This window comes from Orycteropus afer, unplaced genomic scaffold (genome assembly GCF_000298275.1).
Source record: "Orycteropus afer afer isolate SDZICR_OR568_19922 unplaced genomic scaffold, OryAfe1.0 scaffold00178, whole genome shotgun sequence".
In the NCBI taxonomy this organism is placed as follows: Eukaryota; Metazoa; Chordata; class Mammalia; order Tubulidentata; family Orycteropodidae; genus Orycteropus; species Orycteropus afer.
Genome location: NW_006921765.1, coordinates 878,631 through 902,684, shown reverse-complemented (window position 1 = coordinate 902,684; position 24,054 = coordinate 878,631).

Here is a 24,054-nt window from a genome sequence, read left to right as displayed (position 1 = left end):
AAAAAAAAAAAAAAAGAGCAAACACTTATCTTGTGTTTGCTAAGTGATAGTACTACTCTATCTATCTATCTATCTATCTATCTATCTATCTATCTATATATGCCTAAGCTTTCCACTGTTAGCCAAAATGTTGGCAGTTAAAACCCACTTACCGACTCCTCAGGGGAAAATCTGTGATCTGCTTCCAAAAGGAATATAAGTAAGAAAAGAGTATGGGTAATTTACTTCTGTTTTCTTACATGAGGTCACTATGAGTTGCAATCATATATATATATATACATGCATGCATGCATTTATTTAATGGTTTTCAAAGTGTGGTCCCTGGACCAGCAGTAGCAACAGCATCTGGGACACTGTTAGAAATGCAGAGTCCTAAGCCCTAACCTAGATGCACTGAATCAGAAACCCTGAGGTTAGTGTCTCACAATCTGTGTTTTAACAAGCCTACAGGTGACCATATTTGTATCCACTCCAAAGAAAAGTGAGTCATTACTTTGCAAAGAAAAGTGGAAATTGCTGAATAATATCATCAATATCACACACAAGCAAAATTTTGATGAGGATAGTTCAAAAATAGTTGCAGCAGTACATTGACAGGGAACTGCCAGATATTTAAGCTGGATTTAGAAGAGAATGTGGCATGAGGAATATCATTGCTGATATCAAATGGTTCTTGGCTGAAAGCAAAGAATATCAGACAGACATTTCCCTGTGTTTTATTGACTACGCAAAGGCATTTGACTGTGTGTATCACAATAAATTATGGATAACACTGTGAAGAATGAGAATTCCAGTGAGAACAAAATAGGAATAGAAGAGAAATTCCTCAATGTTATTAGAGCATATACAAAACCAATGGCCAAAATTATTCTCAATGGAAAGAGACTGAAAGCATTCCCCTTATGAACAGGTACCAGAAAAGTAAGCCCTTTATCACTACTCCTTTTAAATATAACATTGGCAGTCCTTATTAGAGAAAAAAGACAAAATAATAATAATAATAATAAAAGTAAATAAAAGGCATCCAAATTGGCGAAGAATAAGTAAAACTATCTCTATTTGCATATGATATGATCCTATATATAGAAAATCCTAAAGACTCAGCAAGAACTAATAGAAATTTTCAGCAAAGTGGTAGGGTACAAGATCAACATACAAAAATCAATCAAAATCCTCTACACTAACAAAGAGAACTCTCAAAAAGAAATCAGGAAAATACCATTTATAGTAACCACCCAAAAGATGAAGTACTTAGGAATAAATCTAATTAGAGACACAAAAGATCTACACAAAGAAAACTACAAAACACTACTTCTTTAAAACTTCCTTTAAAACAAAAGGGACCTACATAAATGGAAGAATATACCATGCTCATGGATAGGAAGATTTAACATTGTGAAAATGTCAATACTACTTAAAGTGATCTGTAGTTATAATGCAAGCTCTGGTAGCATAGTGCCTAAGGCACTTGACTGCTAACCAGAAGGCTGGTGGTTCAAACCCACCAGCCACTCCTCAGAAGGTAGATGGGGCAATCTACTTCCATAATGATATGCCTCGGAAACCGAAGGAGAGGTCGCTATGAGTCAGGTCTGACTTAATGGCACATAACAACAACAACAACAATGATCCAGATTCCATCATCTTTCTTTAAAGGCATGGAAAAAGTAATCACCAAGTTTATATGGAAAAGAAAGAGACCTCAGGTAAGTAAAGCACTATTAAAGAAGAACAAAACGTAGAAGGCCTAACACTCCTTGATCTCAAAACCTGCTACACAGCCATGATTGTTAAAATAACTTGTATTGGTAAAATGACAGACAGATAGACCAATGGAACAGAATTGAGAACCCAGAAGTAAACGCATCCAGCTATGGACAACTGATCTTTGATAAAGGGCTGAAACTCATTAACCCGTATCTCATACCATATCTCACACCATATACAAAAATGAACTCAAGTTGAATCAAAAAACTGAATGTAAAACCAAAGAGTATAAAGACCATCAAAGAGAAAAATAGTGACAAACTTCTTGTTGTTGTTGTTAGGTGCTGTCAAGTTGTCTCCAACTTATAGTGATCCTATGTACAGCAGAACAAAACACTGCCCAGTCCTGTGCCAGCCTCATGATCCTTGCTATACCTGAGCTCATCTTTGCAGCCACTGTATCAGTCCATCTCATTTAGGGCCTTTCCCTTCTTCGTTGACCCTCTACTTTACCAAGCATGATATCCTTCTCCAGAGAATGGTTCCTTCTGACAACATGACCAAAATAGGTGAGACAAAGTCTGTCCATTTTCACTTCCAAGGAGCATTCTGACTGCACTTCTTCTAGGACAGATTTGTTAGCCTTTTTAGCAGTCTATGATACTCTTAGCATTCTTCTCAAACACCACAACTCAAAAGCATCAACTCTTCTTCAGTCTTCCTTATTCATTTCCAGCTCTCACATGCATAAGAGGGTATTGAAAATACCACAGCTTGAGTTAGGCACACCTTAGTCTTCAAGGAGACATCTTTGTTCTTCATCACTTGAAAGAAGTCTTCTGCAGCACATTTACCCAATGCAACACATTGTCTGATGTCTTGACTGCTGCTTCCATTCATGTTGATTGTAGAACCAAGTAATATGAAATCCTTGACAACTTCAATCTTTTCTCCATCCGCTGTGAAGCTGTTTATAGGACCAGTTGTGAGGATTTATGTTTTCTTTATATTGAGGTATAATCCATACTGCAGACTATAGTCTTTAAACTTCATCAGTAAGTGCTTCAGGTCATCCTTACTTTCAGCAAGCAAAATTGTGTCATCTGCGTATCGCAGGTTGCTAATAAATCTTCCTCCAATCCTGATGCCACATTCTTCTTCATATAGTCCAGTTTCTCAGATTATTTTCTCAGCATACAAATTGAATAAGTATGGTGAAAGGATACAACCTTGACACATTTCCTTCTTGATTATTTTTTCATTTTTTTTTTTAATTTTAGGAGCTTGTTTTACAGTCAACGTTACGTGTACATTTAGTTTCACTCCCCATTCACCATGTCCAACCCAACCCAGTCTCCTCCCCTTCCTACCCAGTAATCCTCCCCACCACCGTGCCCCTCATATTTGCGCAATCCTGTTTGTCCTGCATTTCCTCAATTGAATGTTGGTCCCCTGGTGCCCCATGGTCTATTGCTCTAAGGGATGTGGATCTAGAGTATGTGGGTGCATCATCCTGGGTTTACTGGTCTGCATGTACATCTTGTTAACTATTGGGCTGAAAACCAGCCCCTGGGGGGTGAGTACTACACCAGACACAGAGTGTATTCCAAGGCCATAGTATTGGGGGTCTCATCAGACTTCATCAGACTAGTAATTCTGGTCATTAATGAGTTTTTGGATTTTGTTCCACGTTTTTCCTCCCACTCTATCCAGGATCTCCAGATTTGATCCTTTCCTGAGTGGTTGGCATTGGAATCCGGTCACCATCTAGTTCTTCTGGTCTTGAGGGCCATCGTGTCTTTTGGCTGACTGCTTCCAAATGCGCTTGGGTTTTTTTTTTTTTTTTTTTTTTTTTTTTTTTTTTTTTTTTTTTTTTTTTTTTTTTTAGTTTCACTCCCTATTCTTCTTTGCTTCTGACACTAGGAGACGGCCGCTTGAAAGCTTTTAAGACCCCAGTCGCTACTCACCAATGTAGGATAAGGAACAAGGCTTTTATGTATTTTGTTGTGCTGACTGAGTCTGGTGTCCCCCAGTACCATGGTCCTGAGATGGTAAATCTATGGATCTCTCTTGCATAGTGTCTGTGAGGGATTACTCTGTGTCTGTTTTCTATTGTTTCTGTAAAAATTGCAAGTATTTTGTATCACTGGTGTCTGTGCAAGACTAGTCTTAGCTCAATCTATCCTTGGTCTAGAGAATACTCCTGTTACTGACCCCATCTGATCCTCTCAGATGTTTATGTGTTTATCTGTAGCTTGGTGTTTGATGTTAATGGTAATGCATTATTGTGGACACATTGGCTGGTATTAGCATCTGTCTTCTATCTCTTATGTGCACAATTTGGTGTCCTCCCATTTTCCAATGTTATCATGGTGGTCACAAATCCTTTCCGTATATCCCTCCCTTTCCCCTTGTCAGCATGTGGGCCCCAATCAGCCTGAAATCAATCCCTCCCCTTCCTTCCCCATCCTGGTAACCTACAAAGTGAATTCCCTTTCCCAAGCAAACCCTTCTTTGTCTTTTTACAGTAATGGGCTCAAAGTACTTGTCTTTCTGTGATTGACTTATTTCACTCAGCATAATGTCCTCCCGGTTCATCCACATTGTAAGATGATTCACGTATCCCTCATTGTTCTTTAATGTAGCATAGTATTCCATTGTGTGCATGTACCATAATTTGGTTATCCACTCATCCGTTGATGGGCATTTAGGTTGTTTCCATCTCTTTGCTATGGTGAATTGTACTGTGATGAACATGGGTGTGCATGTCTGTTCATGCGTTGTCTCTCACCTCTTTAGGATATATTCCTGGTAATGGAATTGCTGTGTCAAATGGTACTTCCATTTTCAGTTTTTTAAGGAAACGCCATATCGTTTGCCACAATTTTGTTTCATTTTACAATCTCACCAGCAGCAAACAAGAGTTCCAATCTCTCCACAACCTCAGCAGCATTTGTTATATTCTGACCTGTTGAACTTTGCTATTATTGCTGGGGTGAGATGATATCTCATCGTTGTTTTGATTTGCATCTTTCTAATGATTAATGATTGTGAGCAATTTCTCATGTGTTTGTTGGCTGCCTGTATATCTTCTTTGGTGAAGTGTCTGTTCTGGTCTATTGCCCATTTGTGGATCGGGTTATTTGTCTTTTTGGTGTTGAGGTGCTGAAGTTTTCTATAGATTTTGAAGATAAGTCCTTTATCAGATATATTATAGGCAAATATTTTCTCCCAATCTGTAGGTTCTCTTTTTATCCTCGACAGTCTTTCGATGCACATAAGAATTTTATTTTTAAAAGTTCTCAGTCATCTAGCTTCTCTTCTACCTCATGCACATTCTGGGTTATGCTTGATACTCTGTCTATTTATGCCATAAATTAGGACTCCCAGATTTGCCCCTATTTTACCGTTGATGAATTTTACAGTTCTTGGTTTTACATTTAAGTCTTTCATCAGCTTGAGTTTGTTTTTGTGTATGGGGTGAGGTATGGGTCTTGTTTCATTTTTCTGCAGGTGGATATCCAGTTTTACCAGCACCATTTGTTAAAGAGACTGTCTCTTCCCCATTTAATGGGTTTTGGACCTTTGTCAAAGATCAGCTATCCATAGATGGATGGGTCTATATCTGGACTTTTGATTATATTCCGTTGGTTTATCTGTCTATCATTGTACCAATACCATGCTGTTTTGACTATTGTGGCTGTATAGTAGTTCTTGAGATCCAGGAGTGTGAGAAATCCCACTTTGTTTTACTTCTTCAGAAGTGCTCTGCTTATCCAAGGTCTCTTTCCTTTCCATATAAAATTGTTGTTGTTGTTGTTGTTGTTATGTGCCCTCAAGTCAGACCCGACTTATAGCGACCCCTCCTTGGGTTTCCGAGGCAGTATCACTACGGAAGTAGATTGCCCCATCTTCCTTCCGAGGAGTGGATGGTGGGTTTGAACCGCCAGCCTTCTGGTTAGCAGTCAAGTGCCTTAGGAACGCTACCACAGCTCCCCCATATGAAATTTGTAATTGGTTTTTCCATGTCCTTAAAAATTTTGGGGGGAATCTGGATCGGGATTGCATTAAATGTGTAAATTGCTTTCGGTAGTACTGCCATTTTCATAATATTCAGTCTACCTATCCATGAACAAGGTAGGTTCTTCCACTTATGTAGTGCCATTGTTGTCTCTTGTAGCAGTGTTTTATAGTTTCCTTTGAATAGGTCTTTTGTGTCTCTAGTGAGGTTTATTCCTAGATATTTTATGTTTTTAGTAGTTATTTTTACAAGAGCTATTTTGTAGCTATTTTTACAATACAGTGGTATTGTTTCCCTTATTTCTTTATCAGAGGACTCTCTGTTGGTGTAGAGGAATCCGACTGATTTTTGTATGTTGACCTTGTATCCTGCCACTTTGCTGAACTTCTCTATTAGTTCCAGTAGTTTTTTTTTATTGAGTCCCTTGGGGTCTATGTACAGGATCATATCATCTGCAAAAAGAGATAGTTTTAGTTCCTCTTTGCCAATTTGTATGCCTTTTATTTCTCTTTCTTGCCTTATTGCCCTGCCCAGGTCTTCCAATACAATGTTAAATAGAAGTGGTGATAGAGGGCAACCCTGTTTGGTTCCCGTTCATATGGGGAATGCAGGGGAATGCCTTGAGTCTTTCTCCATCAATAATGATGTGGGCTGTTGCTTGGGATATATACCCTTTATTATGTTGAGGAATTCCCTTGTATCCCTATTTTGCTGAGAGTTCTGAACAGGAATGGATGTTGGACTTTATCAAATGTCTTTTTTGCATCAATTGATACAAGCATATGGTTGTTTTCTTTTCTTTTGTTTATGTGATAGATTACATTGATTGTTTTTCTGATGTTGAACCACCCTTGTAAACCTGGTATGAATCCCACTTGGTCTGGATGTATTAATTTTTTTATATGTTGTTGGATTCTTTTGGCTAGAATTTTGTTAAAGATTTTTGCATCTATGTTCATGAGGGATATTGGTCTGTAGTTTTCCTTTCTAGTGGTGTCTTTCCCTGGTTTTGGTATTAGTGTTATTCTTGCTTCATAAAATGAGTTGGGGAGTATCCCAACTTTTTTTATGTTCTGGAATAGATTCAGTAGCATAGGTGTCAACTCTTCTCTGAATATTTGATAAAATTCTCCAGTGAAGCCATGAGGGCCAGGACTTTTCTATGTGGGAAGTTTTTTTCATGACCTGTTCAATTTCTTCTTTTGTTAAAGTATTCTATCTCTGAGTAGGATAGTTAAAGTCTTGTGATTGTAGAAACTTGTCCTTCTCTTCTAGGTTCTCAAATCTGTTGGAGTACAGTTTTTCATAATATTCTGTCAGTATCTTTTTTATTTTTGTTGGTTCTGTTGTGATGACACCCTTTTCATTTACAATTCTTGTGGTTTGGATCTTCTCTTTCTTCTCTTTCGTTAGATCTGCCAATGGTTTATCGATTTTATTAAACTTTTCGAAGAACCAGCTTTTTGTTTTGTTGATTTTCTCTATTTTTTTTTTTTTGTTGTTTTCTGTTTCATTTATTTCTGCTCTGATCTTTATTATTTCCTTGCTTCTAGATACTATAGGATTCTTTTGTTGTTCTATTTCTAGTTGTTGGAGTTGATGAGTTGGAGTGTTGATTTTGTTTCTTTCCTCTTTTTTGATGTATGCATTTATTGCTATAAACTGTCCACTGAGTACTGTTTTTGCTGTGTCCCATAGGTTTTGTTATGATATATCTGCATTCTAATTTGTTTCTAGGAATTTTTTATTTCAGTTTTTATTTGTTCTATTACCCAGTACTTTTTGACCAGTGAATTGTTCATCTTCCATATGTTTGATGTTTTTTACTTGCTCTTCCTATTATTAATTTTGGATTTTATAGCATTGTGTTCTGAGAAGATGCTTTGTAGTATTTCAATGCTTTTGAATTTATTGAGCCTTGTTTTATGCCCTAACATATGGTCTATCATAGAAAAAGTTCCATGTGCACTGGAGAAGAATGTGAATTGTGCTTTTGTTGGGTGGAATGCTCTGTATATGTCTCTGAGGTCGAGTTGGTTGATTGTATTGTTGAATTCTTCTGTATCTTTGTTGAGTTTTTTTCTAGTTGACCTGTCCCTCTTTGAAAGTAGTGTGTTAAAGTCTCCTACTATTATTGTAAAGTTGTCTATTATCCCTTTTAATTCCGTTAATATTTGCTTCACTTATTTTGGAGCACTTTCATTAGGTGCATGAATATTTATTATCGTAATGTCTTCTTTGTCAATTGATCCCTTCAGCATCATATAATGTCCTTCTTTATTGCTTATAATGATTTTCATCTTAATGTCTGTTTTATCAGAAATTAACATTGCCACTCCTCTTTTTCGGTTACTATTGGCTTGATATATTTTTTCCATCCCTTAATGCTTAATTTGTTTTTATCTTTGTGTCTAAGGTGGGTCTCTTATAGGCAGCATATCGATGGGTCTTCTTTTCTTATCCAGTCTGCCACTCTCTTTCTCTTGATTTTGTCCACTCACATTGAGTGTAATTAGTGATTGGTATGAACTGATTGCTGTCATTCTATTGTGTTTTTTTGTCGTGTTGTTGGTGTTTCCTTGGTCCATATACTTTTCTGTGCTGAGTTTGGTTTGTTGCCTAATGCTTCCTTTCTTTTCTTCTTTATTGTTAGTTTTATGCTTATTAAACCCATATGTTTTCCTTCCTTCCAGATTTGCTTAGGGGGACTGTTAGTTTTCTCTGTGGTTACCTTGGAGTACATTCTTGTCTCTACATTTTTAGAATAGTGCATTCTGTGAAGACATTGTTCTGTTTTCCTCTCCATTTGGAAGTTTCTACCTGGAAGTTTTATTCCCTCTGATAGGTTAGTTGCTGTTGTTGTGTGCTGATTGACTTCCTTGGTTTTTAGAGTACAATGTTTTATGGTCTAATTTTGAGTTTCTATTTCTGATTTGGTTTTGGTGTTGATGCCACGTGTCCTGATTTTGTTGATCTCTGTTATAGGTTCTCTATTGGAAGAACTTCCTTAAGCATTTCTTATAGGGTTGGTCTGGATTTTACAAAATTCCTTAATTTCTATTTGTCTGAGAATGGCTTGATTTTGCCCTCATATTTGATGGATAATCTGGCTGGATATAAGATTCTTGGTTGGGAGTTCTTTTACTTTTATATATTCCTTCCCATTGCCTTCTTGCCTTCATGGTTTCTGCTGAGTAATTGGAGCTCAGGCTAACTGTTTGATTATTATAAGTAACATTTCTTTTGTCCTGGGCAGCTCTCAAAATTTTTTCTTTGTCTTTGGTTTTGGAGAGTTTGATTATAATATGCTTCAGTGTTTTTCTCTTCAGATCTATCTTGTGTGGGGTTCTATGAGCTTCTTCGACAAATATCTTTTCTTCCTTCATGATATGGGGGAATTTTTCTGTTAGTAGGTCTTCCACTATTTTCTCAGTGGTCTTTTTCACCTCTTCTTGTTCTGGAATTCCAATGAATCTTTTTTATTTTATTTTATTCATGTCATCCTATATAATTTTTAGGTTCTCTTCATTTCTCTTAAATCTTTGTTCTGATTTTTCTTCATACAGGCTGATGTCCAGAGATTTGTCTTCTTGTTGGGATATGCATTCTTCAGCCAGTTCTAGCCTACTCTTTTGTGCTTCTACTGTATTATGTAATTCTTTAATTTTGGTATTCATCTTCTAGATTTCTAACTGCTGTTTTTGTATGAGTTCTGATTGTGCATCAATCTTGTTATTTTGTTCTTGAATGATTTTCCTGAGTTCTTCCAAGGAACTGTGTTCTCCTTGCTTCTGTATGGTGTTTCCTTAGGCTCTTGTAAAGTTCTATAAACATATCTTCTAAATTCTTCTCACATAATTCTATTGCCTACTCTTCCTCCATATTTAATGAGACCTTTGCGGTTTTGTTTCTAATGCCTTGTCCTGTATTTTTTGTTTGATTTGAGGTTGCCTGCTGTTTCCTAGACATTTTGAGGTTGTCTTTAACTGTTGGTTATATATTGATTTGTTTTGTCTTGGTTTTATGATTTAAATATTTGAAAAGGTGAAACTGGTGTATTTTATTTTTTTTAGTTATTAATTCAGGTATTCTGGGTTGCTCTGCAGTTTTCTTTGTGATGGTGGAATCACTGTGTGGAACATGGATATGGGTTTCTGTTTGTCATAAAGAGGGTTTAGAATTTGAACCAGGAGGTATTATGGTGGCTGAATGTGGTTTCTTCTATTGGATGAGTGAGGTTATTGGCAGGGAAGGTAATAGCAGAAGAGTGGAAGAAGGAAAGCTTCCCATTGCTTGCTGGTTTCTAGGGCTTTGAGCAGGATGCTAATGATGGCGCTGTACTGTCATTCACAGGCCCACAGCTCAAGTTCAGCAAAGACTCCAGTTGTTAGGGGATCACCACTTTCTTTCAGGCTCAGAAACATGCAAAAATCCCGCTCCTAAGGCCCCTTGGTGCCAAAAAGCTGACCTAAGACAACTGCCTGGTTCTGTGATCCACCGCAGGAGTTCTTCTCTGGGCCCACCCACCTGCAGAACTGGCCCAGGCCACGATCCACTGCAGGAGTTCCTCTTCCTCTCTGTGTCTGCCCACCCACAGCACCAAAGATCCACTTAGTTTCAGTGATGCCGGAGTCAGGCCAGTGCCTGCTCTCACCCTGTGGCCCCAATATTACTGACAAAGTCAAGTGCAGGCCCCTCTGAGCCACTAAGCTGACCCAAGCCTGATCAGTGATTCGCTGTGTGGGTACCTCCCTGGGCCTGCCCTCATATAGCACCAATGGACTCTGCTCAGGTTTCAGTGGCACTGGATGGGCCCATTGCAACTAGCTGACCCAAGTTACTGATAAAATCAGGTGGTGAAGGTAGATCCCTGGGGTCATCATTGGTATGCTGGTGTGGTTGCTGATATGCTTGCGTGGTGTTTCTTCTTCCTTAACCCAGGGAAGTCTCTGATGGCCTTTCTCAGCTGCCTATTGGCACTCTGCAGGATAGATCTCCTGATCTTGTTTTTCTTTTCCCCTGCCCTTTCCAATTCTACACCCCTGAATTTGGTGCACTCTGACTCAGTGAGCTGTTCAGAGCACCAGAACTCTAATTCAAATGTTGTACCTAGGTTTTCAAGCACTAAGATGCTAGAGGGAATTATCATGGTGATTACTGATGAGACTCCATTTTGAGCTCCCAATTCTTGATTTTGAACCATGCAGTATCACCTTGTTCTGTTCAAATGACACCCTCCTGATCTATATACAGGTTCTGCATGAGTACGATTAAGTGTTCTGGAATTCCCATTCTTCTCAATGTTATCCATAATTTGTTATGATCAACACAATCAAATGCATTTGCATAGTTAATAAAACATAAGTAAACATCTTTCTGAACTTCTTTGCTTTCAGCTAAGATCCATCTGACATCAGCAATGATATCGCTCATTCCACATCCTCTTCTGAATCCAGCTAGTATTTCTGGAAGCTCTCTGTCAATATATTGCTGTAACCATTTTTGAATTATCTTTAGTAAGACTTTAATTGCATGTAATATTAATGATATTGTTTGATAATTTCCACATTCTGTGTGAAGGAGCTCTGATAGCATAGCGTCTAAGGCATTTGACTGCTAACCAGAAGGCTGGCAGTTCAAACCCAGCAGCCTCTCCTCGGGAGGAATCTTGGGCAATCAACTTCTGTAGTGATACTGCCTCGGAAATCCAAGGAGGGGTCTCTATGAGTTGGATCTGACTCAACAGCAGTGAGTTAGTTAGTTACTTAGTGGGATCACCTTTCTTTGGAATGGGTACAAATATGGATCTCTTCCAGTCAGTTGGCCAGGTAGCTGTCCTCCAAATCTCTTGGCATAACTGAGTGAGTGCTTCCAGTAGAGCATCTGTTTGTTGAAATATCTCAATGGGTATTCCGTCAATTCCTGGAGCCTTGTTCTTTGCCAATTCCTTCAGTGCAGCTTCGACTTCTTCCTTCAATACCATTGGTTGTTGAACATATGCCACCTCCTAAAATGGATGAACATTGACCAATTCTTTTTGGTACAGTGACTCTGTGTATTCCTTCCATCTTCTTTTGATGCTTCCTGCATCATTCAATATTTTTCCCATAGAATCTTTCAGTATTGCAACTCGAGGCTTAAATTTTTTCCTCAGTTCTTTCAGCTTGAGAAATGCCAAGCCTGTTCTTCTCTTTTGGTTCTCTAACTCCAGGTCTTTGCACATTTCATTGTAGTAATTGGCTTTGTCTGCTCGAGCTGCTCTCTGAAATCTTGTGTGCAGCTCTTTTATCTTGTCATTTCTTTCATTTACTTTAGCTGCTCTCCACTCAAGGGCAAGTTTCAGAGTCTCTTCTGACATCCATTTTAGTCTTTTCTTCCTTTCTTGACTTTTTAATGACCTCTTGCTTTCTTCATGGATGATGTTCTTGATATCATCCCTCAATTCCTCTGGTTTTCAGTCACTGGTATTCAATTCATCAAATCTATTCTTTAAATGGTCTCTAAATTGAGAAGGAATATTATCAAGGTCATACTTTGGCTCTCATGGACCTGTATTGTCTTCAACTTCAACTTGAACTTGCCTATGAGCAACAGATGATCTGTTCCACAAACAGCTCCTGGCCTTGTTTTGAACTTTTCCATCGTCTCTTGCCACAGATGTAATCACTCTGATTTCTGTGTATTCAATTTTATGAAGTCAAACTTAAGAGCTCTAATTGAGGGCACAAATACGCTATAAAACGTAACTAAAAATGCACAAACACCAGAACAGAAATAGATGACTAGGACCTCAAAATTAGACATTTATGTATATCAAAACATTTCACCAAAAGAGTAAAAAAAGAACCCAAAGACTGGGAAAAACATTTTGGCAATAACATATTGGACAAGGGACTATTGTTTAAAATTTACAGAAGACTTCAACACCAAAATTACAAATAATCCAGTATGAAAATGGGCAGAGGACATGGACACTTCATAAAAGAAGACATTCAGGAAGCCAACAAACACATGGAGAATGCTTGCAATCATTAGCCATTAGAGAGATGCAAATCAAAATAACAATTGGCTATCCTCCCACCCCAGCACTAATAGTAATGTTCAAAAAAACAGAAAACAACAAGTGTTGGCAAAGAGACTGGAACCCTCATACACTGCTTGTGGGACTGCAAAAACAGTATAGCTACTGTGGAAAATGGTATGGCATTTCCTTAAAAAGTTAGAAATTGGTATACCATATGATCCAGCAATCCCACTACTAGGTGTATTTCTTAGAGAAATAAGAGTTATGATACGAACAAATATATGTAGACCCACATTCATTGTAGCACAATTCACAATAGCAAAAAAATGGAAACAACCTAAATGCCCATCAACAAATGAACAGATAAACAAACTATGGGAGTGTTGGGACCTCCTACTTTTTGTTCTTTTTAGTAGATTTTTTTTATTTATTTATTTTTACCTGAGGTCTCTTTCTTTTACATATAAACTTGGTGATTATTTTTTCCATGTCTTTAAAGAAAGACAATGGAATACTATGCAATGTTAAAAAATAATGGTGAATCTGCAAAACATCTCATAACATGGATGAACATAGAGGATGTTATGCTGAGTAAAATTAGTTAATCACAAAAGGATAACTATTGTATGAGACCACTATTTTAAAAAGTCAACAAAAGGTTTTCACATGAAAAGAAATATTCTTTGGTGATTACTAGGGGTGGATGGGAAAGGGAGAGTAAACCACTAACTAGAAGATAGACACATATTGAGTGAAGGATATATATATATGAATTCCAGAACACTAAATTGTGCTCATGCAGAAGCTATACATAGACCAAGAGATAGCTGTTTGAACAGAACAAGGGGATATGATGTGGTTTAAAATGAAAAAAGGTGTGCATCAGGGTTGTACCCTTTCACCACACTTATTCAAGCCCTATGCTGAGCAAATATTCTGAGAAGCTGGACTACACAAAGAGGAACACAGCATTAGGATTAGAGAAAGACTCACTAACAATTTGAAGTGTGCAGATGGCACAACTTTGCTTGCTGAAAGTGAAGATGAATTGAAGCACTTACTAATGAGGATCAAAGACTACAGCTTTCAGTATGGATTACATACACCTCAACATAAAGAAAACAAAAATCCTCACAACTGGACCAATTAGCAACATCATGATAAACAGAAAATATTAAAATTGCCAAGGGTTTCATTTTACTTGGATCCACAATCAATACTTATGGAAGCAGGAGCCAATAAACCAAACAACATATTGCATTGAGCAAGTCTGCTGCAAAAGACTGCTTTAAAGTGTTAAAAGAAAAAAGATGTTGCTTTGAAGACTAAGGTGCACCTGGATCCAAACCATGGTATCTTCAGTTGCCTTATATGCATATGAAAGGTGGACAATGAATAAGGGAGACCAAAGAATAATCGATGCCTTTGAATTAGGGTGTTGGTGAAGAATATTAAATATACCATGGATGGCCAGAACAATCCATCTATCTTGAAAGAAGTACAGCCAGAAAGCTCCTTAGAAGCAAGGATGGCAAGATTGAATCTCATATACTTTGGACATGTTATCAGGAGGGACTAGTCCCTAGAGAAGGACATCATACTTTGCAAAGTAAAGGGTTAGCAAAAAAGAGGAAGACCCTCAACAAGATGAATGGATACAGTGACTACAACAATGGGCTCAAACAGCAATGACCATGAGGATGGTGCTGGACAGGGCAGTGTTTTGTTCTGCTGTACATAGATAGGGTTGTTATGAGTTGGAACTGACTGGAAGCACGTAACAACAACAATACCAGTGACTCTGATCCACACTAAAGTGTGAGAACTGATTGTGGACCCACCCCCAGAATTTCTGATTCAGTAGTTTTGAGGTAGGGCTTGATAATTTGTATTTCTAATAAGTTTCCGTATGATAGTAATGCTGCTGGTCTGAGGGTCACACTTTGAGAACCATTGGTATAGATCAGGAAACTTAAGTGCAGAGATTAAGTTGTAAGATCAAACAGAAAAAGGCAGAGTTGATATGAAATCCCAAGCAATCTGCATAAGAAGAAAAGTATTGTTTTGCCTCTCAAATCAGGAGCCACAGTAATGAGCCCTCAGATGCATTCCTATGAGGGTGACTTGAGTTTACTGTGTCCTGTAGCTGCAGACTACTTCCCAGGTTTAAGCAATTATTAGGCAAAAGTGTACTTTGGTCACAACATCAATCATTCATACCCATTCATGTGGCTGAAACAAGACAAATCCATGCTTGAAATAGAAAACAATTTGATAATTTATCTCTCTGGAAGGGTGCCAAGTAAGCATCTTATTTTCTAATATACTCTGTCATCACAATCATCGTAACTATGAAGTTTATGTCAATATGGACAGCTGGCAGCTGACTGGGATGTTCTGTGCTCAGGGGGCCTGGGTACATAGTTGAGTCTCTGATATCAGTATTCTAGTTCCCCACTGAATGCAGAGACAGCATGACTCCAGCTGGGTCTGGGCACTCTCTGAGGCCCAGTGCCTCTATTTTCCACTTATCCTGGACCTTCTACACGGGACTGTGGATAGGAACTAGTCATAATAGTTCATAACACTGAAATTTTCGAGAATTCTTAGAGAAAAGGAACCAGAGACTGGCATAATAAATGATACTTGCTATCCATATGGTGAGGAAAGACTGAAGGGAGGGACAGATGAGAGGAAGGGAAGAAGAGGAGGCAGGGTCAGTGGGCTCCACTCCAGACAGACTATAAACAGTAACAGACAGTTCAGCAATGTCCTGGGGGAGGGGCTCCATTGATTCACAAGGCTTTCCAACTGAGCTGATGAGAAGAGGAGAGAGAAAGGGCTCATTCATTCATGCAGAACACCAGCTCCTCATCCCCATTGGCTCTCACTAATGGCTCTAGGCTGATAGGGAGGAGGGGAAGAAGCGGAGGAAAAAGAGCGAAGGGGAGGAGGTAGAAATGAAAGAAAATGATGACTACAAGATTGTCATGAAGAAATGTACAGCTGCACAGGCAATTGCATGCAAATGTGGCTTCCCTTTTTAGCTGCATAGTTAATGTCCTCAGATTCATCTATTTTTCTCTTTCAAAGGCATCTTCCCCTCCCCTTCTTGCCTTGTCTTTTTCTGGGCTCCTCATCTCTTTTTCTCTTTCCATTCATCTTTCATCTTCATTTCCTATTATTCTCTACCTCTCTACTAAATACCCACCTGTCCTTTTGTCCATTTCTACATGTCTCTTTTTCCCTCCACAGTAAATATCTATTCTGCCCAAATGATTCTAGACTCTTCTTGGTGATCATATGTTCTCTCCCACTCACCTGGTAAGGCTTTCCCACATTCATGTTTTCTCTCAGTTTAATTCCCTTTTCTTCCCTTACTCCCTCCACTCCAGTCCACCCCCTCAGTCTCTGCCCCTCTGTGAAGAGAAACACCACTCAGATGAAGGCTGCCATGAGTGGGCCTAAGCATGTTTCAGTGGCCCCTCCTGTTGGGTATTCCAGTCATGACAGATGTGTAGTCCTTTGAAAAGAAGTTCATTCATCTCTCTGAGAGCAGAAACTAGAGGCGGGAGTGAGGGTGAGGAGTGGCCCTGTGACTGAGGACGGGAAGGAAATCAAAGTTATAAATAGGATAAAAGACGATGGAAAAAAATGGATTTTTTTTTCTTTCTTTTTCACTTAACACATCTCCAAGGAAATGTACTGCAGCTGGAGAAATCATTCGTTGGTTTATGTCTTCATCTCCCATCCCTACAACCCCACAATAGCTTTAGAAACAACACCCATAACTGAGGAGAGCAGGAAAACAGCTCAAATATATCCTGCAACTCCTTCATCTAGAGAGCTCAAAAGGCAAAGAAAGGCCTAGAGGTGCTCAGGGTTCAGAGGGTGCCTCAGAAAGAGGGAGCTACAGCCATCATGTTTGTGAAGAGATTGCCACCAACTGGTGAGGACACACCCATGGGAGCTTTTTTTTTCATTTCTTTCCTGAGCTGCAGCTGATGGCCATCTAGGTCATACCAGTAATGGTTATTGCATGCCCCGACCTCCCAATTCACCCCAAAGCCACACATGTAGGCAATCCCACTCCCTTCTTCTTGCAACAGTAGATTAGACTGTAGAGAGAAGATAATATTATACTATAATAAGTCCTTGCATTTAAAAGCAATTTCATCCTGAAAGGTTTTTCATATGCCAATTTTGAAATGAACACATTTTACCTTTGTGAACCATGACTAGGAAGAGAATGGAAAACCAGCTCCACTTGCTTGTTTATATACTTCTCAGCTAAGAAAAGAGCAGGACAATGTGTCTTTGCTATGAAGAAGAGACATTCTGACCTTGAGGCTAGTCAAGTGTGGAGATATCCTCAGCTACTAATAAGATACAACTTGCAGCAAGCAAAAGTGCCATCAAGAGCTGAAAGTTTTAAAGCAAAGTCACCTTAATCTCTGTTGCATTGGAAGATGCAGGACTTATGGCATTAATTAAGAAGATTCAAGAATAATACCAATATAGACACAACCATTTGACTTTTTGCTTATATCAATACTTTGCATAGATGTTTAAAGGATAACTTTTTAAAATATCTTCAAGTTTTATGCCCCTAAGTCTAAACTTTAAAACATTCAACTGCTAACCAAAAGATATGCAATTGGAGCCCATCAGCTACAGGAAGATAAGGCAGTCTGCTTCTGTGAAGACTGACAGCTTTAGAAACCCTATGGGGCAGTTCTATCCTGTCCTATAGGGTCTCTATGAGTCAGAATTGACTCATAACAATGGTGTTTGCTTTTCTTTTTTTTTTGGTAAGTATAACTTATGAACAGGTGCAAAAATCATCCCAGGCTCTTTGTAAAATGGAATAGCTGAGACATTAGTATTTATGCTTGGAGGAACTAAGGTGCCAAGCAGAAAGTGATTTACCAGAAAGTCACAACATAAATGTTATCTCTGTCATCCAAGCTGCTGCCAATGAACATCTCAAAGGTCAAAGGCTGGTGGATCAAGAGAATATGGAACACAGCTATTGATTTCATCCTGTCCTGGAGAGGAACCCGGCAACTGGAAAAGTCAAATCCTCCCCAATCCCATCCAAGTGCTACAACACAGTGCCCTGTCTCTGTTTAGTTTTGGTGAAATACATTGCATGGACAACAATGTAAACATTGATTTATTTCTCCACTATTATAAAGGTAGTTTACCATCAAGTTTTATAGAGTAAAAGGAGACTGAATGAAAAATTGCACTTAAATTGGAATCCAGTGACTTTTCCTCCCGTGTAATTCCTCAATATTACATATTTTCAACATGTAAGAGTAAGTACATTTCTTATGATGACAATTCATTCTGAGTGAAAGATATATTTTAATTGGCTTTTTGTTATTTGTCTATATTATCATAACATGATTTCATGAAAAGTTGAACTTAATATCTGTATCAATCACCTTGGAATTGCCAAATACAAGTTTTAGCTTTTGTAATGAAAATAAAACAAAACGAAAAGGCTATCAAGTAAACAAAGACCAAGGGAGTCTTGTGAGAAACAAAGTGACTCCCACAAAATAGAATGCGGTTAAGGACTTCAAACTTCTCAGGTCCCTTGGGAAAGTAGAGCTCTCTGGACTCCCTTGATTCCTGTTCACCAGAGGGCAGCACTATAGCCAGCAAGTGAAGGGAGTGGAAGGGAATGCTGAGCAAAAGAGAGAGATTTCAATGACAGAAGAGTTGGAATGAGAGGTTCAGAGAAAGAAAGAAGTCATATACAAGTGGATATGGGCAGAAAGCCAGAGAATAATGGGAGAAAGAAGATGAATGAAAGAAATTATATACTTTAGGAAGGTTAAATAATTTACACACATTGTAATTTTATCCAGTTCATATGTTACATTACAAAATTTCAGGGCCTTTGTCAATAGTCAGGCCTTCGTACAATAGATAGAATTATTTATAAGATGAGGACTGATCCCATTTCCACTAAAGCAACCTCTCTTGGATCCATTCCTAAAGTTTAGTCTTCCTGTCATTGAAAAATGACAACAACAAAAAAAAACCTCACTGCCATCGAGTTGATTCTGATTCATAGAGACCCCCATTGTGTTTCCAAGGCAGTAAATCTTTACACAAGTGTTCTGGTTACCTAGTGCCTGTCTGACAAGAATATACCACAAATGGGATGGCCTTAACAAACGAGTTTATTCTCTTATAGTTCAGGAGGCTAGAAGTCCAAGTTCAAAGTGCCAGCCTCTAGGGGCTGTATGAAAGCCCTTTGACTTTGGGCTTCAGCTCTGTCTCTTGCTCCTGGCCAACTGAAGCTAGAGGTATTTCTTCATTCAGGCAACTACTGGCTGCTGAGGCTAACAAGCCTAAGGTCGACAAATAAAATGGCACAGTCCCAATGTTAACAAACCACATGGCAGGCCATTAATTGAAGTCCATTGTAAGTCCCAAAGTTGGCAGAACATGGCAGGCTGCTGAACAACAACACAACTATACACAGGGTCCAAGCATGCCATAAGCTAGAGACCATCCCTAAGGCTTCTCCTTATATACAGGAAGAAGACCACATCCCAAAGGCAGCTACTCAGCTGCTTGTGGTAGATCCCACCATGGAGTTGACTGCCAGTTTCATCATGGGGAATAACTACCACCAGCTACCCAGCCACTCAACCAGGCCCAGCCAAGTTGACATACAAATTTAACTACCATAGCAAGTAAATTGCCCCATCTTCCTTCCACAGATGGGTTTGAACCACCGACCTTCTGGTTAGCAGTCAAATGCCTTAGGCACCATGCCACCAGAGATCCTTTTGAAGAACAAACCAAACTCACTGCCATCAAATTGTTCCTGACTCATAGCGACCCCTCCTTGTGTTTCCAAGGCAGTATCTCTATGGAAGTAGATTGCCCCATCTTCCTTCCAAGGAGTGGCTGGTGGGTTTGAACCTCCAGCCCTCCGGTTAGCAGTCAAATGCCTTAGGCACCCAAAATTATTGAGAAGCCCTGGGACTTTCCATTATAGAGCAACAGTGTCCATACCAACATAAGCCATGGCAGCTGCAATTTTGGGTTGAGTATTTCAGAGAATACTCACACATTGCCATTGAGTCAGATCCAACTCCAAGTGACCCTTCCTAGGGTTTCTGAGGTAGTATCACTACAGAAGTAGATTGCCCAACCTTCTTTCTGAGGAGTGGCTGGTGGGTTTGAACCTCCAGCCTTCTGGTTAGCAGTCAAATCCCTTAGGCACTATGCTACCAGATCCTTGTCAAATTTCTGTTGACCTTCAACTCTATCTTTATTCCCAGCCTTTGTTTATGATCCTACCTGAGCCACAATGTTCAAGACCAGTAGGAACTTCCTGAGTGGCCATCTCATCCCAGAAAGGGTAACAAGCTCTTTGTTGGTGATAACTGGGCTGGAAACCATAGGCCATTCGTGGATCTTCAAAGGTGTTGTTAGGTCCCTGTCTCTGTGACTAGGAGAAAAAGAACATATATTAAGAGGAAAATCTCTATAGTTAAACTCTAATAAAACAATGACTTCATATCGTCCAACAATGTATAAGTAGCACTCATCCACAGATGCTTATAGAACAGAACCAAGTACTGATTCACTCCCCTTTATAAAAGGCAAAGGAGGTGAGAAGAATCTCTGACTTATACATTTAACCATTTAACTTTATACCTTTCTTCAGGACTACCTTTTCTAACCAATGGGTAACTGTAAGATAGAATGTTGATCATGTTGAATGAATTCAACCTTCGTTTTTGTTTTGTTTTGTGTTATCCTACTTTGTAAAAATACCATGAAAGAATATTCTTATAAAACTTACCACAATATCATAGCATTGACAGGTGAGAAATGCCAAATGAGAAACAAAAATTACCTACAATAAATAATAAAATTCACCCCATTTTTCAGTTAAACCATAAGGGTCAGTGTCAATGGCATAAGTTTTTAGATAGGAAATTTCAGTTTCTCCCAAAATTCAGCGCTTGTGCCACTCTCTCATCAGTTTTATGAAATTTGTAAAATATTCTATCTACCCTCTCAACTCACTGCCATTGAGTGGGATCTAACTCATAGCAACCCCTCCTTGGGTTTCTGAGGTGGTATCACTACAGAAGTAGATTGCCCAACCTTCCTTCCGAGAAGTGGCTGGTGGGTTTGAATCTCCAACCTTCTGGTTAGCAGTCAAATACCTTAGGCACTACACCATAAGAGCTCTCACTATCTACCCATCACTCTAAAGAAGTCTAATGTGTTACATGGGAACCTATCCTTTGGGGCCAGGTGCACCTTGGTCCTGGCTCTACCACTTATTAATGAGGTGTCTGGGCATGCTCCTTAATCTAAACCTCAGTTTATTCATTGTAAAAGAGAATAATAATAACTACTTCATGAAGTAGGAAGATTAAATGAAATCATGTTGTTATTGTTAGGTGCCATCGAGTCATCTCCCACTCATAGCAACCCCACGCATAGCAGAACGAAACACTGCCAGGTCCTGAGCCAGCTCCATGATTCTTGCTATACTTGAGCCCATCGCTGCTGCCACCATGTCAATCCATCTCGTTGAGGGCCCTCCCCTCTTTCATCGACTCTCCACCTTACCAAGCATGACATCCTTCTCCAGGGAATGGTCCCTTCTGACAACATGACCAATGTAGGTGAGATGAAGTCTGGCCATTCTTGCCTCCAAGGAGCATTCTGGCTGCACTTCCTCCGGGACAGACCTTATTAGTTCTTTTATCAGTCCATGGTACTTTCAGCATTCTTCGCCAACACCACAGCTCAAAAGCATCAATTCTTCTTTGGTCTTCTTTATTCATTGTCCAGCTCTCACATGCATATGAGGTGACTAAAAATACGGCTTGTGTCAGGCACACCTTAGTCCTCAAGGAGACATCTTTGCTCTTCAGCACTTGAAAGAGATCCTTTGCAGCCAATTTGCCCAGTGCTATATGTCATCTGATGTCCTGACTGTTGCTTCCATTAGTGTCGATTGTAGAACCAAGCAATGTGAAGTCTTTGACAACTTCAATATTTTCTCCATTTATTGTGACGCTGCTTATAGGTCCGGTTGTGAGAATTTTTATTTTCTTCATATTGAGATGTAATCCATACTACAGACTGTATTTCTCAATCCCCATCAGTAAGTGCTTCAAGTCATCCTCACTTTCAGCAAGCAATGTTGTGTTATCAGCACATCACTGGTTGTTATTGATTCTCCCTCCAATCTTAATGCCACATTCTTCTTCATATAGTCCAACTTCTCGTATGACTTGCTCAGCACACAAATTTAATAAGTATGGTGAAAGGATACAACCCTGATGCACCACTCCTTTCTTGATTTTAAACCATACAGTGTTCCCTTTTTCCGTTTGAATGACAGCCTCCTGGTCTATGTGCAGGTTCTTCATAAGTACAATAAAGTGTTCTGGAATTCCCATTCTTCTCAATGTTATCCACAATTTGTTACGATTAACACAATCAAATGCTTTTGCATAGTCAATAAAACACAAGTAAACATCTTTCTGGTATTCTTTGCTTTGAGACAAGATCCATCTGACATCAGCAATGATATCCCTTGTTCGACATCCTCTGCTGAATCCAGCTTGCATTTCTGGTTCTCTGCCAATATACTGCTGCAACTATTTTTGAATTATCTTCAGTAAGATTTTACTTGCCTGTGATATTAATGATATAGTTCGATAATTTCCACATTCTGTGGGATCACCTTTCCTTGGAACAGGTACAAATATGGATCTCTTCCAGTCAGTTGGTCAGATAGCTGTCTTCCAAATCTCTTGGTATAACCAGGTGAGTGCCTCCAGCAGGGCATCTGTTTGTTGAAACATCTCAATGGGTATTCCATCAATTCCTGGAGTCTTATTCTCTGCCAATTCTTTCAGTGCAGCTTTGACTTCTTCTTTCAATACCATTGGTTCTTGAACATATGCCACCTCCTAAAATGGATGAAGATGGACCAGTTCTATTTGGTACAGTGACTGTGTATTCCTTCCATCTTCTTTTGATGATTCCTGCATCATTCAATATTTTGCCCATAGAATATTTCAATATTTAAACCCAAGGCTTAAATTTTTTCCTCAGTTCTTTCAGCTTGAGAAATGCCGAGTGTGAAATCATATGTGTAAGAAAAAAATACAATATGAAATGCATGTAATAAAATTGTGTATTGTATAAAATGCTTGTGATAAATAGTGTACATGAAGCCTCAATGTTATTGTTGTGTGCTGTGGAGTTGATTCCAACTCATAGCAACTCCATGTGACAGAATAGAACTGTCCCATATGGTTTTCTTGACTATAATCTTTGCGGAAGCAGATCACTGGGACTTTTTTCTGTGGACCCTCTCCAAAAAACAAAACCAAACTCACTACCATCTAGTTTATTCCAAATCATAGCAACCTCTATTGGGTTTCAAAGACTGTAAGTCTTTATGGAAGCAGACTATCCCATCTTTCTTCCATGCAGCAGCAGGTGGGTTTGAACTACTGACGTTTCGATCAGCAGCCAAATGCCTTGACCACTATATCACCAGAGGCTCTGTTGTTGTGTGCTGTCGAGTTGGCCTGACTCATAGGGACCCCTCCTTGGGTTGCTGAGGCAGTATCACTACGGAAGTAGATTGCCCAACCTTCTTTCCGAGGAGTGGCTGGTGGGTTTGAACAGCCACCCTTCTGGTTAGCAGTCAAGTGCCTCAGGCACCATGCTACCAGAGCTCCTCCAGAGGCTCTGGTTCAAAACACCAGCCTCTCAGTTAGCATCCAAATGCTTAATAATTGAGCCATCAGGGCTCCTTGGCCCTCAGTATGAGGCAGGTATTGTTTCATATAATTATTTTAATACAGGAAACATTTACCATTCCTGAGATTAAGTAAACCAAAAAAAAAAAAAAAAAAAAAACCTCACTGCCTTTGAGTAGGTTCCAACTCAGCGACCCCTCCTTGGGTTTCCTAGGTGGTGTCTCTACAGAAGTAGATTGCTCACTCTTCCTTCCAAGGAATGGCTGGTGGGTTTGAACCGCTAGCCTTCTGGTTAGCAGTCTAACTAGAAGGCACCACGCCACCAGACCTTCTGAGATTAGGTAAAAGGATTAAAAATTCTGACATAAAAGGAGAAGCACTAGATTTATGGAAAGAGTATTTCCTCAGATAAGGAGTCTAATCTACACCAGCACATCCTCAATTTTTGCTTTTTTCCTCACTCACTTCTTAAAGCTTCATAAACTCCCTTTAAATCCCAATTAAGACAACAGAACTCTGCTAGAATT